This window comes from Molothrus aeneus, chromosome 1 (genome assembly GCF_037042795.1).
Source record: "Molothrus aeneus isolate 106 chromosome 1, BPBGC_Maene_1.0, whole genome shotgun sequence".
Classification (NCBI taxonomy): domain Eukaryota; kingdom Metazoa; phylum Chordata; class Aves; order Passeriformes; family Icteridae; genus Molothrus; species Molothrus aeneus.
Genome location: NC_089646.1, coordinates 124727531 through 124741488, shown reverse-complemented (window position 1 = coordinate 124741488; position 13958 = coordinate 124727531).

Genomic DNA, 13958 nt, shown 5'->3' with positions numbered 1-13958 from the left:
ACCTGATGATGCCAAACTTGAAAGTGTTGTTGACCCTCTTGAGGGACTGGAAACAATAGAGATGGGTCTAGATAAGCTGGAGTTGGGTCATGAACTGTGGGATGAAATTAAACAAGGCAAATTGCTGGATCCTGCGCCTAGGGCAGAGTAATGCTGGGCACAGATATAAATTGGTAGAGAAGTGGCTGGAGGGATCTGGGGGTGCTGGCTGTCAGCAGCCTCGGTAGGAGTCAGGAGTGTGAGTCCAAGCAGCCCAGAGGGCAAATGCCAGCCTGGGGTGCACCAAACTCAGCATCCCCAGCCAGTCAGAAGAGGAGATGATCCCACTGTATTCAATGTTGGTGCAGCCTCACCTTGAGTGCTCTGAGCACTTCTGGGCCCCACAGTTTAAGAAGGATGTGAGGGTCCTTGAACATGTCCAGAGGAGGTCAACAAAACTGCTGACAAGGCTGAAAGGAATGCCCTATAAAGAGCAGCTAAGAACATTGGGTTTGTCTAGTTTGGAGAAAGGGAGGCTGAGGGGTAACCTTATTGTTCTCTACAACCTCCTGAGGAGGGGACATAGAGAGGGACAGGCTGAGCTCTTCTCCCACGTATTCATTGACAGGACCCATGGAAATGGTTCAAAGCTATGCCAAGGAGGCAGAGTTTGAACTTTGAACAGCATTTTTTTACCAAGGAGGTGGTCAAGTTCTGGAATGGGCTTCCTAGAGAGGGTCTATGCCCTAAGTCTGTCAGTGTTTAAGAGCTGTTTCAATAGTGACCTTAAAAACATGCTTTAACATTTGGTCAGCCTGAATTAATCTCTCAGTTGGATGAGATGATCATTGTGGGTCCCTTCCAACAGAAATAGTCTACTCTAGTCTATTATACTAAGTGAAAATCTACCAATTCATAAAACATAATGTTAGAACCCATTTTTTCAGTTTACATTTTTTTCTTGCTCGCATACTGAGTAGAAATAACGCTCTTAGTATTCGCAGTAAATCCATCACAGTCAAGCAAAAAGCATGGAATTCAAACACCAAGTATCAAGCACTTCAAGTGTTCCATTCCATGCACAGAATAACACATATACAGCAAATATCTGTTTGGAGGAAATCCAAACAACTTATGGTTAGCTCCCTGACAGCTGGCAGGGAGGCAAGCTCCCTCATATTTACCAGGTTTGTCTGTTTGTTTCAGTCCAATGAGTCAGAGTGAAATCTGAGACCTATTACCTAAGAATAAAAATAAAAAGATTTCTGGGCTGCCTAATGAAGGTTGCCTGCACTTTGAGTGATTTCCATCTCCCCAGTGAATATGAATTTTCTCAACTCTCCTTCAGGACAGAACTTACTATTCAGAAGAGCTTTGCTGTGCATTATAGAAATCTTCACAATTCTGTGTCAGAACTTCAGGGTAAAATTTGTTAAAGGATGTTAGGCTAAGCAGATCCTTCAAATTACTTGCTCATAAAGAAAATCTCAAGTGAAGCAAAGGTTCAATCAGAAATGCATATGAGCACAGTGAAATGGAAATGGAAACCAGAATCCTTTTAAATTGCCAGTTAATCAGTCAAGTCAAAAGAATTATCCTAGTATTCTTTAAAGAGCATCTGCTGTCCCTGGCTAGTTTAGGTATGCCAGAATAACAATGTGTTCTCACTGCACTCAATCACATTCCAGGTGGCATTTGTGGACTGTTTACAACAGAAAAAAAGTAACTGCCTAGCAAGGCTTGGACATCTGGAAGTTTTGAGACTTAAAGTACAGGAGTGGAGTGGTCTTTTGACTTGGAGGTACCAAATACAAAGCAGGGAAGGTAAAGAAAATACTACAAGACCCTTCCATTCATTTTTATTTACACCAGCTGAGGCATTCAGAGATGATATTTTGCTGAAAGAAGCTGAAAATGGGAGTCTCATTCCTTATGGTTAATTCTAGTTCTGGACATCCCATTCCTTATGGCTACTTCTAGTCCTGAGCAATCTCAAATATAGCTAAATATAGCTTGTGCAGTCTGGTTTAGGACTGAGCCAAAATTGCACTGTGTACAGCCGAGAAACCAGCATGCATAGGCCATATATGAACCTGTCCACTCTCCACAATATTAGGAAAGAGAACTAAGGAAAGTGAACAATTTATTCATCTGCATCCTCTTCAGACACCTGGGGATTATTGTAAGGGTATATATGGAATTGTGATTGGATGCAGGTAAGAAATTTTGGTGAACAATTCCAACTGAGGTACAGGAGACTGTCCATTCCATTTCTACAGCCTGACACCTGTACCTGGTGGGACTTGGGAACAGGTTAGCAGAACACTAAGGAGACTGTCATACTTTAGTGTAAGTCCTATGTCTTTCCCCAGAGCATAACAGAGTCTGAAAGGGATCTTTTAAGGTTGCAACAGACAGTGTGATGTGTGAGACGATTGACAAAAGTAAAATGTGGGGATTAACGGGCCACTAAACTTGCTGGCAGCTGCAGTGAGCCTGTACCAGTGGGTGTGGACAGGGATGAGGCTGAAGATAAGCCCCTCTAAAAAGGTCATAAAGAGTGAAAATGTCATGATAACCTATACTGCACAAATTACTGCCAGATAACTCCCAGATGAATGAGGTTAATAAAGTTTTGGGCTAATTAAACCATATCCCATGTGCTTTGTCATTCTTTCTGCAGGTCAAGCACAATGAATAATAGAATGAGACTGCAAAATAGAGCTATTTAACTAGTCTTTTGATTCCTTTCTCAAATTACAAGCACCCAGAGCTTTTTTGTTTCTCTATTTCCCTTCTAGCATTATTTAAAACACATTTGTGTTACCTAGGTAGGTTGAAATTGATAGCAAAATGGGACTGCCATTTCAGCTAATATAGTACTAGGGCATCTTCCTCATAGGCCATCCTTTCATATGTGTAGGTAGCAGGAAAGTCATTAGGAACTATATTTGAATGAATGCTGTTCCACTCTATATATATATATATATGTGTGTATATATATATATACACACATATATATATATAGCTATATTTATCATGTTCATCCTATATTCTGTGTAGAATTCCCAACATTCGTTTTGCATGCTTCAGTTCCAAATGGGAAAACTAAATGAATATAACATGCATTACATGAACATTAAAGTAGTCCAAACGTGGTTTGAAAATAAAGATATTAAAGCAGGTTGAATGTCCAGGAAGAAGAGCTCTCCATAAAAATTTCCTTTTATCTCCAGAACCTGCGCAATGCAGATACCTGCAGTGAAAACCTCATGTCTGCAGAGAGCTGAGTCAGAAACTTCAGTTTCTAAAGTTGCTTTTCACCTGCAGCCCAGAGACCTCTGCAAGACTGACAACAATTTTTAATGCATCCATGAAGGAGTAAGCAGAGGCAAGAAAGTTTTTCTTTTCAAAAGGCTTTGTTTCAGTCCACATACCCATACTCTTGCTGGAAATTTTTGGGGTATCTGCAAATCCACAAAATAAAATATCTGCTGTGGACCAATTTAATGTGTCTCTTGCCTGCCCAGTTTTATCAAGAAAGGTGATGCTGGTGAATACTGTCATTGAAATAAGGACATACCCTCTGAGGAATATACAGGGCCCACTGATCCATCTCACCTGCTGCAGAAAATTACAATTGGCTCTGAATAATCATTGTCTTCGTTACCAGCCATTACCAGGATGAATGAATCTGAGCTAGAGGAAATAATATTAGCTTCATTCCTACAATGAGAAAACGTAGAACAGAGGACCAGAATGCAAATTGTGAAAGAGGCCATGATTTTTCAAAGCAATTTAATATTATATAGGATGTTTAATGTTCAAACTGCATTGTACATCACTTTCAATTGCACTGGAGACACTCAGCCCAAACATTCAGCAACCAAAGACTAAAGACTACACAGTAAATTAAAAGGAGTTTTTTTGTCTCTTGATTAATTGAAAGGGTCAATTGACAAAGCTAGGGACAAAACCCCCAATTTTTAGAGCACCATTCAATAGATTTAAGCTACTGCTATTCCTTCTCTCCTTGTGTTTCTTTGAAGGACTAAATGGGCCTAAATGGTCAAAGGTGTCAAATGACCATGTGATAGGACAACATTAGATTGTTGAACAATGCTCAAGTAATGAATACAGAGGCTTTACAGTACTCATTTACACCAAGTGTTTTCTTCTCAATAGTATTTCTTATTCCTTTATTTTTATTGTACAGAGTGTTTAGAAAGAAAATTTCCTGATTGATCAATTTACAAAAATACTATTCTTTATTATTCTTTACTATTTTTTCACACAGTCTTATCAGCCCCTTCAAGACCTGGCAGATGCCAGAGTCAGGTTCTTTAAGTCAGTGCTGTTAGCTGCCCTTCTGGTCATGGGTCACAGTATTGTTACAAAATATGAAATCTCAGCTAGTTAAACCAGTCTCTATATTTAAATAAGAGGCAAAAGAATAAAACAGAAAAACGTCCCTAAGACGGCAAAGGAAGGAAAAGAGAATTGTCAGGAGAAAAAAAAAATCCTCTTGTTTATTCCTGTTTATAATGAATTTCAATTAGAATCTTACAATTGTTTTAGTTGATTTCTAGCACTGCCTTCATTTTGAACACCAGTTCCAAAGCCACCTCAGGCTCTGGATGACATTAAAAGGCAGAGGCTGTTTTCACTGTTTGTTTCATTAACTTGTTTTTACTGCAGAAAATTTGGATTGCAAGGTTCTGCACAATTTGTGTGGCATTTTTGACTATTTCCAGCTTATGAAATTAAATACATAATTAAAATAAAGAGAATAACATCCTGCAAACAAGACTCTCCTTTACTGAACAGAATGTAGAATAGCATGGAGAGATGCCTCCTGCACAATGAATGACACTGGAGTGCTCTGGGAAAATAGTCAGTGATCATGCAGTGAAACCCCACACGAAAATATTTTTGTTAAATCCCAGCTGCCATGTTCCCAGCACCAGGCTGAGTATCCCAGGACTCCAGAGGCTGTTTCTATCTCAGTATCCTTGCCTAAACACCCTGCGTCCCCAGGATGCCTGGCTCCAAATGCTACCTTGGACAACAGGTCTGTCTGTTCTGGGTCCCTCCCTGATCTGTCATTATGCCCCTACTGATTCCTGGGTCCAACTTCACATAAACACTCCTTGAACACTTTCCTGATTGCCCAATATACCTTCCCAGGATTCCATCTTCTAAAATCTGGGTCTCTCTGCTAAGCTTTTGGTCCAGTAGCTTTTTTGGAAAAAAAAACCACATTTCTCGTATTTTGCAGTCTTTCTGCTTCTTCCTCATCTCTTTCCTTTCCTCCAAACAAAAGATTTTTTACTATTTCAAAGCAAAGCTACTGAATCATATGAACAAAACAACCTATTTTCCCCTAGCATCATTCTCAGGAAAGCTTGCAACATTTTGATGCAAAGATTCAGCTGGAGGCAGAAATTGGCATGGAAAAATTCATCACAAACAGCTAGAGTCTGGCTGAGTTATAAGTAACTGAAAAAAGGTATGTATCAAGGAGATTGCTTGGCAACCTCAGGAACAGGCAATGCTATTTAGATTTGCCTGAAATATGAATGCTCTTGACAAAAAAAGGAAAAAGATATGTAAAAGATAAATAAGAAATTCTAAAGATGTCATACAAATATAGAGAGGAAGCTGCTGTACATTAATATGCAAGTGTCACTCTTACCGTATTAGATGTACAAAAGAAAAAAAACCCATGTGTGGGGACTGCAGTGAGTGTGTATCTAATGCAGATAGATGGGGGCCTGCAGACCATGGGTGCCAAGTGGACACCCAGAATCCATCTCTAGCTAATGCCCCTAAACTGTCCCCAGTTTCCATAAAAGGTTCTATCACCACAAAATTCCAAGGACAGCTGACAGAAGGAAGATAAGACCTGCCACCCACTGACAACCCAGAGGCTTGTGTGGCAATCTTCCTTTTTCCTGGGTGTTCATTTCTCTGTCATCCAACACCTCTTCTGTGCAGCCTAGGCTCTGACCTCTGAGGAGACTGCTAAGTTGTGAGGAAGAGCTGTGGAGCTGCCCTCCTCTTCACTGGGATGGTGAGAGCCACTGGCCCTCACAGCCCCATGATAAGCCCAAGGGACCAAGTGGTAAAAAAGAGATGTGAATATGCAAAAAATTCTAAAGCAACAATCAGAGAATTGTAGATTCTCTCTGCTCCCAGATATGTCAGGGAGCAGTAGGCATGCTCTGCACCTGTCTGATGACCAGCAAACTCATCATGCCCCTTTTGCAGGTGATGATGATCAGCCTAACAACTCACTAACTTCAGCTCTCCGTTATGTGTTTTAGCTGCAATATCTGCTCTGGTCTTAAAAAATGCACAGAATTTCTTGTACATGACAAAAAGTTCCTAGATAAAACAATCCAAGGAGGAAAGGTGATAGCACAGGTATGAAAGCAGTCATATTAACATAAAATTCTTTGATTATGGTGTGAAAACTTACAATATTCATGTAAATAGTTAAATAACCAGAATTACTCTTTTTCGCCCTCTTTTGCTTAATAACTTAGTCCTCAAGAAAAGTCTTCCCAAGGAAACCTTGACAAAACTGTATTGTAGTATTTGAGCTGATAGAAACAGAGAGAAGACAGTGCAGTATATAAGTCCAGAAAATTGCAGAACTAATCAATTCAGTCACATAATTTTTCCAGGCTAAATAAAATCAACAGTCAGTTCACAGCACAGAAAACAGTAGCAAGATCCAATGCTGTATAATCATTCCAGGTCTGCTTGTGCATTCTCTGCACACTCACTTGTTCAGAAGTCATTAGACATTTTGGTGCATAAAGAAATTGGGATTAGGTCTTCTACAAACTCCATAGGAGCAAGAGTAATTAAAATTTATGACTTTACAGTCTGGCCATCCATCCAGCTGATCCAAAGATTTGTATTTCAAGCAGAAACCTTTTGTTCAATCTCTGAACCAATTAACCTTGCCAATTCCTCTCTATTTCTGCAACAGCAACGGTATATTTAGGGAATCAAAAAATGTAATTGGATCCTCTGCATGTATTCAATTCCCTATTCAATATATGTTCCCTTCACATATCCTCCAAAACTTCTCATCTGCCTATTAGTACTTGTCCATAAGCACTAAAGGTACACAATGTAACACTCAAAGTCACAAAAACACCTTCTACATAAAGTCTCTTTCGCCAAGGGAAAAAAACCTAAGGGTTTCTAAACCTCTTTCTGACCCTCTCTTCATCTTGATCTGCATTAAGCTCTATATAAATTATTTCTATCACTTTATCTAAGGCCAGGTTAATAGCAAGATAATCAAGAATATGTTTTTCATTGGCAGACCAGTTGTAACACCCTCTATTCTAACTTGTGGCCAAACATTGTGGAGCTATATTCAAGCATCAGCTGAGATAAGATGCCCCTGGATGCCTCACTTGCTCCCTTACTAAACATGTCAGCATGTCTGAATAAATCTTTGCACTTCATCCAAAAATGACCAGGACTGTTATGAAATTTAAAGCATACTCATGGAGACTCATCACAGCACTCCTTATGTTAAATGCTTTTAGATAATACAATTTTTTTTATTCAACCTCAAATGCTTAATTTTTCAGTATTGGTCCAGAAGAACTTACACAAAGGCTACATGAAGCCTAAGAATGAAACTAAAACCTCTCTGAACTATAACTTCACATTCTACAAAGGAAACCCTTGCAAATGCCATTGTAAAGAAAAGGCATTTCACAGCAGTTGAAGGTTCAGTTATTTTCATTTTTCTTTTTATTTTTTTTATGGATTAAAGTATCTTCCATCATTTAAATAATTAGTGATCCTCTTGTTTTATTTATGCAGTATCCACACAACAATTTGTCTGCATTTGTAGCATCTCCAAATTACCTACAGTTTCTCCATATATCTTGCCACAAAACTTGCCTTCAGAATTCCCTGCTTTTGTGAATTAAAAGCAAGTCTCTGATTCAGGAATACTGCTCCCTGAATGGCAAACTTGCATTTTACTCCTTTTATTGACACCCTGCACTCTGACTGGTGCTATATAGCAGACATCTTCATTCACAAGAGAATATCAATGACAGATCACAATACAAATAGAAGAGAGCAAAGGATATCTAAGATTCTGCCTCACATGAGGAAAAACATTTAAAAAAAAGCAGCATCTTAGAGGTAATACCATAGAAATGCTTATGGGGTATTTATAGTTTTTGAAATCAGCCTCTTTATAATAGAGAAGAAATATTTCACGTGCAGTGCATTTGTCAGCACATAACAATGCAGGTGTATATCCATATATCACAGACATTTCAAGATACATCACTACACACATGTAAATGAGATACAAGTTTTCAAAGTGCAAACATTGTCAACATCTATAATAACAACAGCAACTTTGCTTTTAAAAAATTCCTTTGCTTTCACTGCTAAAAACTGCAAAGGACTAAAAAAAATAAAACTGAAAAAATAGCTAGAATACCATAAAACAAGAAAGTATGATAAATATTATCAAGATTCTGAAAGAATTGCAATGTAATATATACAGTTTTTCACCAAACCTCCAATTAATTTTCTGTGGTAGGTTGCAAACAGTCTATTCCAGTTTCCACTGGAGCAAAATTAATTGTCAGTACTTTGTGACTTGGTTCCAAGGAGAATTTTTGATAAATACCATCACCACTGTCATGTTTTATTATTTTTTTTCAAAATTTTTCACCAGTTCATTGTATTTCCCCTATCCTCGTGCTAAGATCGTTTCAATCCATCAGATTTGTCTTCATCACTTCTGTTTTCTCCCTGCTTTTTTAAGATCAGATGCAGTTTGAAGATCCTTAATGTCCCAGACTTGCTGGGAAAATCATAATATTAATAGGATGCAATAGAAGGAAATCAGATGCCAAAAAAAGACAGCTCCAATAAAGAATGACAGAATCAGAAAACAGGGAGAAATAAAGTAGGGAGCAAAAGAAATCTGTAAAGATGAAGATGATAGGTGGCAGATAAAATTTGGAACCTGAATCTGTGAAGTATTACGCTTAATTCTCTGGGTTGCAGGAGTGAAACCTGACAGGATTTTCAGCACTGCCAAAAGAGAAGCACCTAGTTCTGGAAATGGGGAAGGACAATGGGGGAGATGCTATAAGGCCAACAAGGGCTGGAGTCCTTAGTTTGGGAAGTATGGGGTCCAGAACCAAGTCTGAACAAATATGGAAGGGAGGAAGAGTTATGCCCAAGGACATTCCTGGGAGTAACTCATAAAGTGCATCATTCCCAAAAGATGTCCATGTTACAATACCTTCTGGTGGAAACTTTTAATGATCAAAGATGTGTCTGCAAAGCAAATGATAAATTTGCTCAAATGGCTGCACCAAGGAATGATGGAGAACAGATCAGGACAGAAGAAAAAGAAATATCTGATATCTTTGAGAAAGAAATGGCAAGAAATTAGAAGTAACTTAAAATGTGAGGGAAAAAAAATCACCTTGGAGGAGTTCATCTGATCTCACAATCTTTTTGTATATCATCTTATTGAAGAAATCTGTCTTTTACCTATTCCTTGACACTGACCAATGCTATTTATTGAAAATGCTAACTGCATATTAATTTGATTATTGCTGAATGGATGAATATACATTTTTCTCCATATGTCTTAATTACAGCTTTATTAACGGGCTGTTGTAGGCATTCTGCCTATTTAAGTAGTCACCATTTACAGATGAACTTTCCAATTTACTGTGGAACCTTTATATCCCATTTAAGACTGAGGTCTGAAATGCTACCATTAGTTTTACCATTTAATCTATTTGATAAATTTCCATTTGGCTTTGGGCCAGACTACAGCAAAACTGCCTGGGGAAACTACTCCAACATACTTAATGTGTCTTGTCCTTGCAATTAGTACTTGTAGACATATCTAGAGGTATAAACATCTTAGATTTAAAAATGAAACAAAGCCATTGCTTTTGCCAAAAGTCCTTATTTATGCAATCCTATTTCTTGGTAGAATTTATTTTCTAATAATATGGAATTAAAAGGTACCCTAAAAAGCCTAAGAAATTTAATATGTAATTTTTTTGCAGGCTTAACAGCCTGCATAAACCAGTACTTTACTTTTAAAACATTTACTTAAAACAAAAATGTAATAAATAGCAATGTTCTATAAAATTGTATTTCTTGACAATCCCAAACGAAAATAAGTACAATATAATTGTTTCACTTGCAGAGTTCCAAAGGTCTTTTTTTTTCTTTTTTTAATGGAAAATGTTCAGGCATCATAAAATTAGGTGTGACCATGGGATGTAACCTAGTCCAATAGCCCCTCATTTTTTGTAGCCAAAACCTCACTGCTGCTGTTTTCTTTCCTTAGCTTAAGCCTGTCTTCACTGTTGAACCACACTGCCAGTCCTTACCTGCCCCTTCGAGTCACCATGGTCTCTGCGCTCCCTCTCTCCCAGGCATTACAGCAGGATAACTTAACTTAAATGTTTAAGAATCATTTAAAAGCCCAACCAGACAAAGCAGTATCTACTGAAATTTGACCTGGCAAAAAATCACACGGATTTTCAACCTCTGTTCTACTTCCTAACCTACATGTCATTTTGGGAAGCAAATTGTTATTTTATAATTATTCCCCCACATAAACACCAGAGGGATATCTATACAGCTTGGCTTTTGAAACCTTAAATGGCAGAAGATTCCACAACCATCCTAGTCAATTTATTTTAGCATTTAGTTGTTGTTTTAACTTTTTTAGTTGATAACCTATATTTTTTTTCTTCAAAATTACTAATATATGTCCAACAACATACAGCATAAGGAAAGTACTATTTTGCGCTTTCATGTATTCTGTGGCAACATTTGGAAATTGGTTACTCTGCCTTCCTGACACATTCTCTGAAATGAACAATCTCATTTCTTCTAATATTTCTTTACACACAATCTTTAGACTTCTGACCATTTTTTGTGACTTGCCTAAATGGCCCATGCCTTGTGGAAAAATATGCTAAAGCTGGATGTAGCCATACTTTTACTAGGGCTGTCAAAAGGGGAAGAATTGCTGTTGGAGTTTTACATACACATGCCTACTCTTGTGCCCCCATGTGAAGCAGATGATTGATGTGTTGCACTTGCCAATGGCACTAGGATGGTTTTTCATGTGAACTGCAGGAGCAATGCAAACTTAACCTTAAACCCACACACTCATTCATGCCTTGAAGCTCTGGAGCCTTGACACACATAAATTTTTACCAAATCAAGGTGCCAGTGCTGCATGGTTTCAGAGGAGTTTTGAATAAATGTGCACTGAGGCTTTTATTCTGTACAATAGAGGTGGAAATTCTGAGAGGTAAACGTGTAGTTACATGCATTGCTAGACAAGGTATGTTGTATTTAACATAACAATGACTGCATCAGGGCTCCCCTGTTTTTAAAAGGAAAAAAGTCTTGACAGACACTGATGTTGCCAGTGATCAGCTGCTGAATGTATGTAAAGAGGGATTTTTTTCATTTAATCTCAGCAATATTTGGTGACACATGGAAAAAAAGCACTTACAAAACCTTGTTACTGTGACTTCTCTCAACAGATGCTGCACATCTTAACTACCATGAAAAATCCCAATTCTGAGCATCGTTTTCATGTCCTTCATTACTACAGCTGCAGTGCCAATGCTACTCAAAACTGTTACAGTCAGAGCCACCAAGGCCTGGATCATCTTTGTCACTGGTGAGTATAATTTAGTAGTCTCAGTAAAAATCCTGAGGTGCTGGTTTCATTTGTGTTCAATTCAAATCCTCAGAATTATTACGATAAGAGTTTCCCATCTCCTCCATTTAAAACTGGGATATCATGCTTATCTTTGAGTTCTAATTTAAAGCAAATTTTATTCTGTCTGTAGTCTAATTTTCTTGTATAAAGGTCTCAGGCAAGCTACTTAAAAATAATGTTCTGGTCTGTGATTACTTTTCTGGATAAATTTAATCTCCATGGGATTATTATGTACATCTCATTTTCTGAATTTCTGCCTACACTGTAGATTTTCATCGTGGTGGGAAATGGATGTAAGAAACAAGATAACTTTGTGTGAGTCTAAATGCTGTGGCCAGCACAAACTATTTGCATCATCATGACAGATAATTGTAATAACATTTTCTGTGGTTTACAGAAATTATGATTTTCTCTTTGTTGAGCATAAGGGAAACCATTCCAGAATTCCATTTCTATTTCTGTTTTACTTTATTCACAATATCTATTATTCTGTGCTTTAAACACTGGCACAGGCCTCACACGATCTCAAGAAAATATCAGCTTTTGCTTAAAAATATTATTCATATCATCTTAAGCCAAGTGATTTCTGTCAGTTATGTCACCTTAGGGTTGGCTGTTGTTGAACATTGAGTCCAGCCTCAGATGTCTGTGCTGTTCAGGAAGTGTCATTCCTCAGATGTCCAAGGCAGTGGTTCCAGAGACCCTAAATAAAATGGGCAAAACTAAGCACATACTAATTGTAGACATTGAGAAGTATCTATATGAAATGCTGGCTTTCAGCCTTAAATTCACAGCTTCTTTTAATATGCATTTTCTCCCTGAACACTGCAGAGTACATGAGGAAGATGATGAGGGCAGAACACAGCCCTGTCCTATCTGGAGGGATGGTAGTTGGCCTCTTTTTCCCCAGGTTCCTTGAGGCTTCAGAAACCAAAGAGTTTCCATCTAGTCAGTGACCTACTATTCATTAAGAATGTGGAAGTACAGTTTGCCAAAAAAAAAAAGAAATAAAAAAAAATTGTAAGCACAATATGTAATAGATGCTTTTGCTTTTAAGACTGAAGTTCAAAAAGTTATCTTGGTGTGTTTCTCGTTCCTCAGCAGCTCTAAAAAAAGCTGTGGTCACCACCTTTTTCCTCTGAGTACTGAATTATGTATGTCTCTGTAGGACTAGAAATTGTATTACAAAACTTACTTTTCTCCAATACTTCTGAAAAAGATCAGAGTGATCTGGTGAGTTCTGTATGTCTCCAGAGGGTAAGGATGAAAACCTCTCAATCACAGCCTCAATCTATTCACCATTCTTTAAAAGGTAACCTCAGGCTGGCCAGAATTTTGGGGGAAAAAAAAGGTGAAATATGAGATCTGTTGCTTTTATTTAAAAATTCTTTGATATCACATGAAGTGTGAAGAAAAATCTTTAAAAGTGTTTTAAAAAATAAACAAAGATTTCTTATGTAGCATCAAAATAAATACAGTGAGGTATAAGAAGCCAGATAAAAGGTGCTGTATATCACAAAGTAAATGTAGTATGCATTTTAAATTTTATGTAATGAACAGTTCCAGAGGCCCAAACAAAGATGAAGCAAAATAAAAAAAAATAAATGAACATAAAATTAAAAAGAAAATAAAACAGAAACACTAGAGCTAATTGGTCTACCAAAAATGCTCTAGATATTTGAGAAAAAAAACCTATGTTTTAATAAATATTTTATATATATATATATAATACAGATAATATTATATAAGGCTTTGAACAATGTCTGATAAACTTTTCAGTATCATTAATGTAAATATAACAGAAAGAGAAAAGGCTAAGATGGAATATTATCTATGAGCTTCTATAAGCTAAATAGCAGAGAAATAAGATCTCTTCTAAAAGTAGAAAAAATGCAAAAATCCAGTCTAGTTGTGTTTATTGTCTTTAATTATCTGGAGTACATACTGCTATCTGCCCCATCATCCAGGCTGACTCCCTGGTGCAGTTAAGTATCTTCAACATGTATTGGTCAATAGGGTGATATGTTCTCACTTTCCACATCAACAGAAAGGATTTATCTGTCAATTCAGTCAGAAAAATTGATATGGGAAATCTTTTTGATGAGGGAAGTTTTATTTTATACCTAGTGGTGGAAATTTACAGCCAATAGCCCCCAAACTGGTATGCTATAACTATTCAGGGAAGACTTCACTACAAGATAGT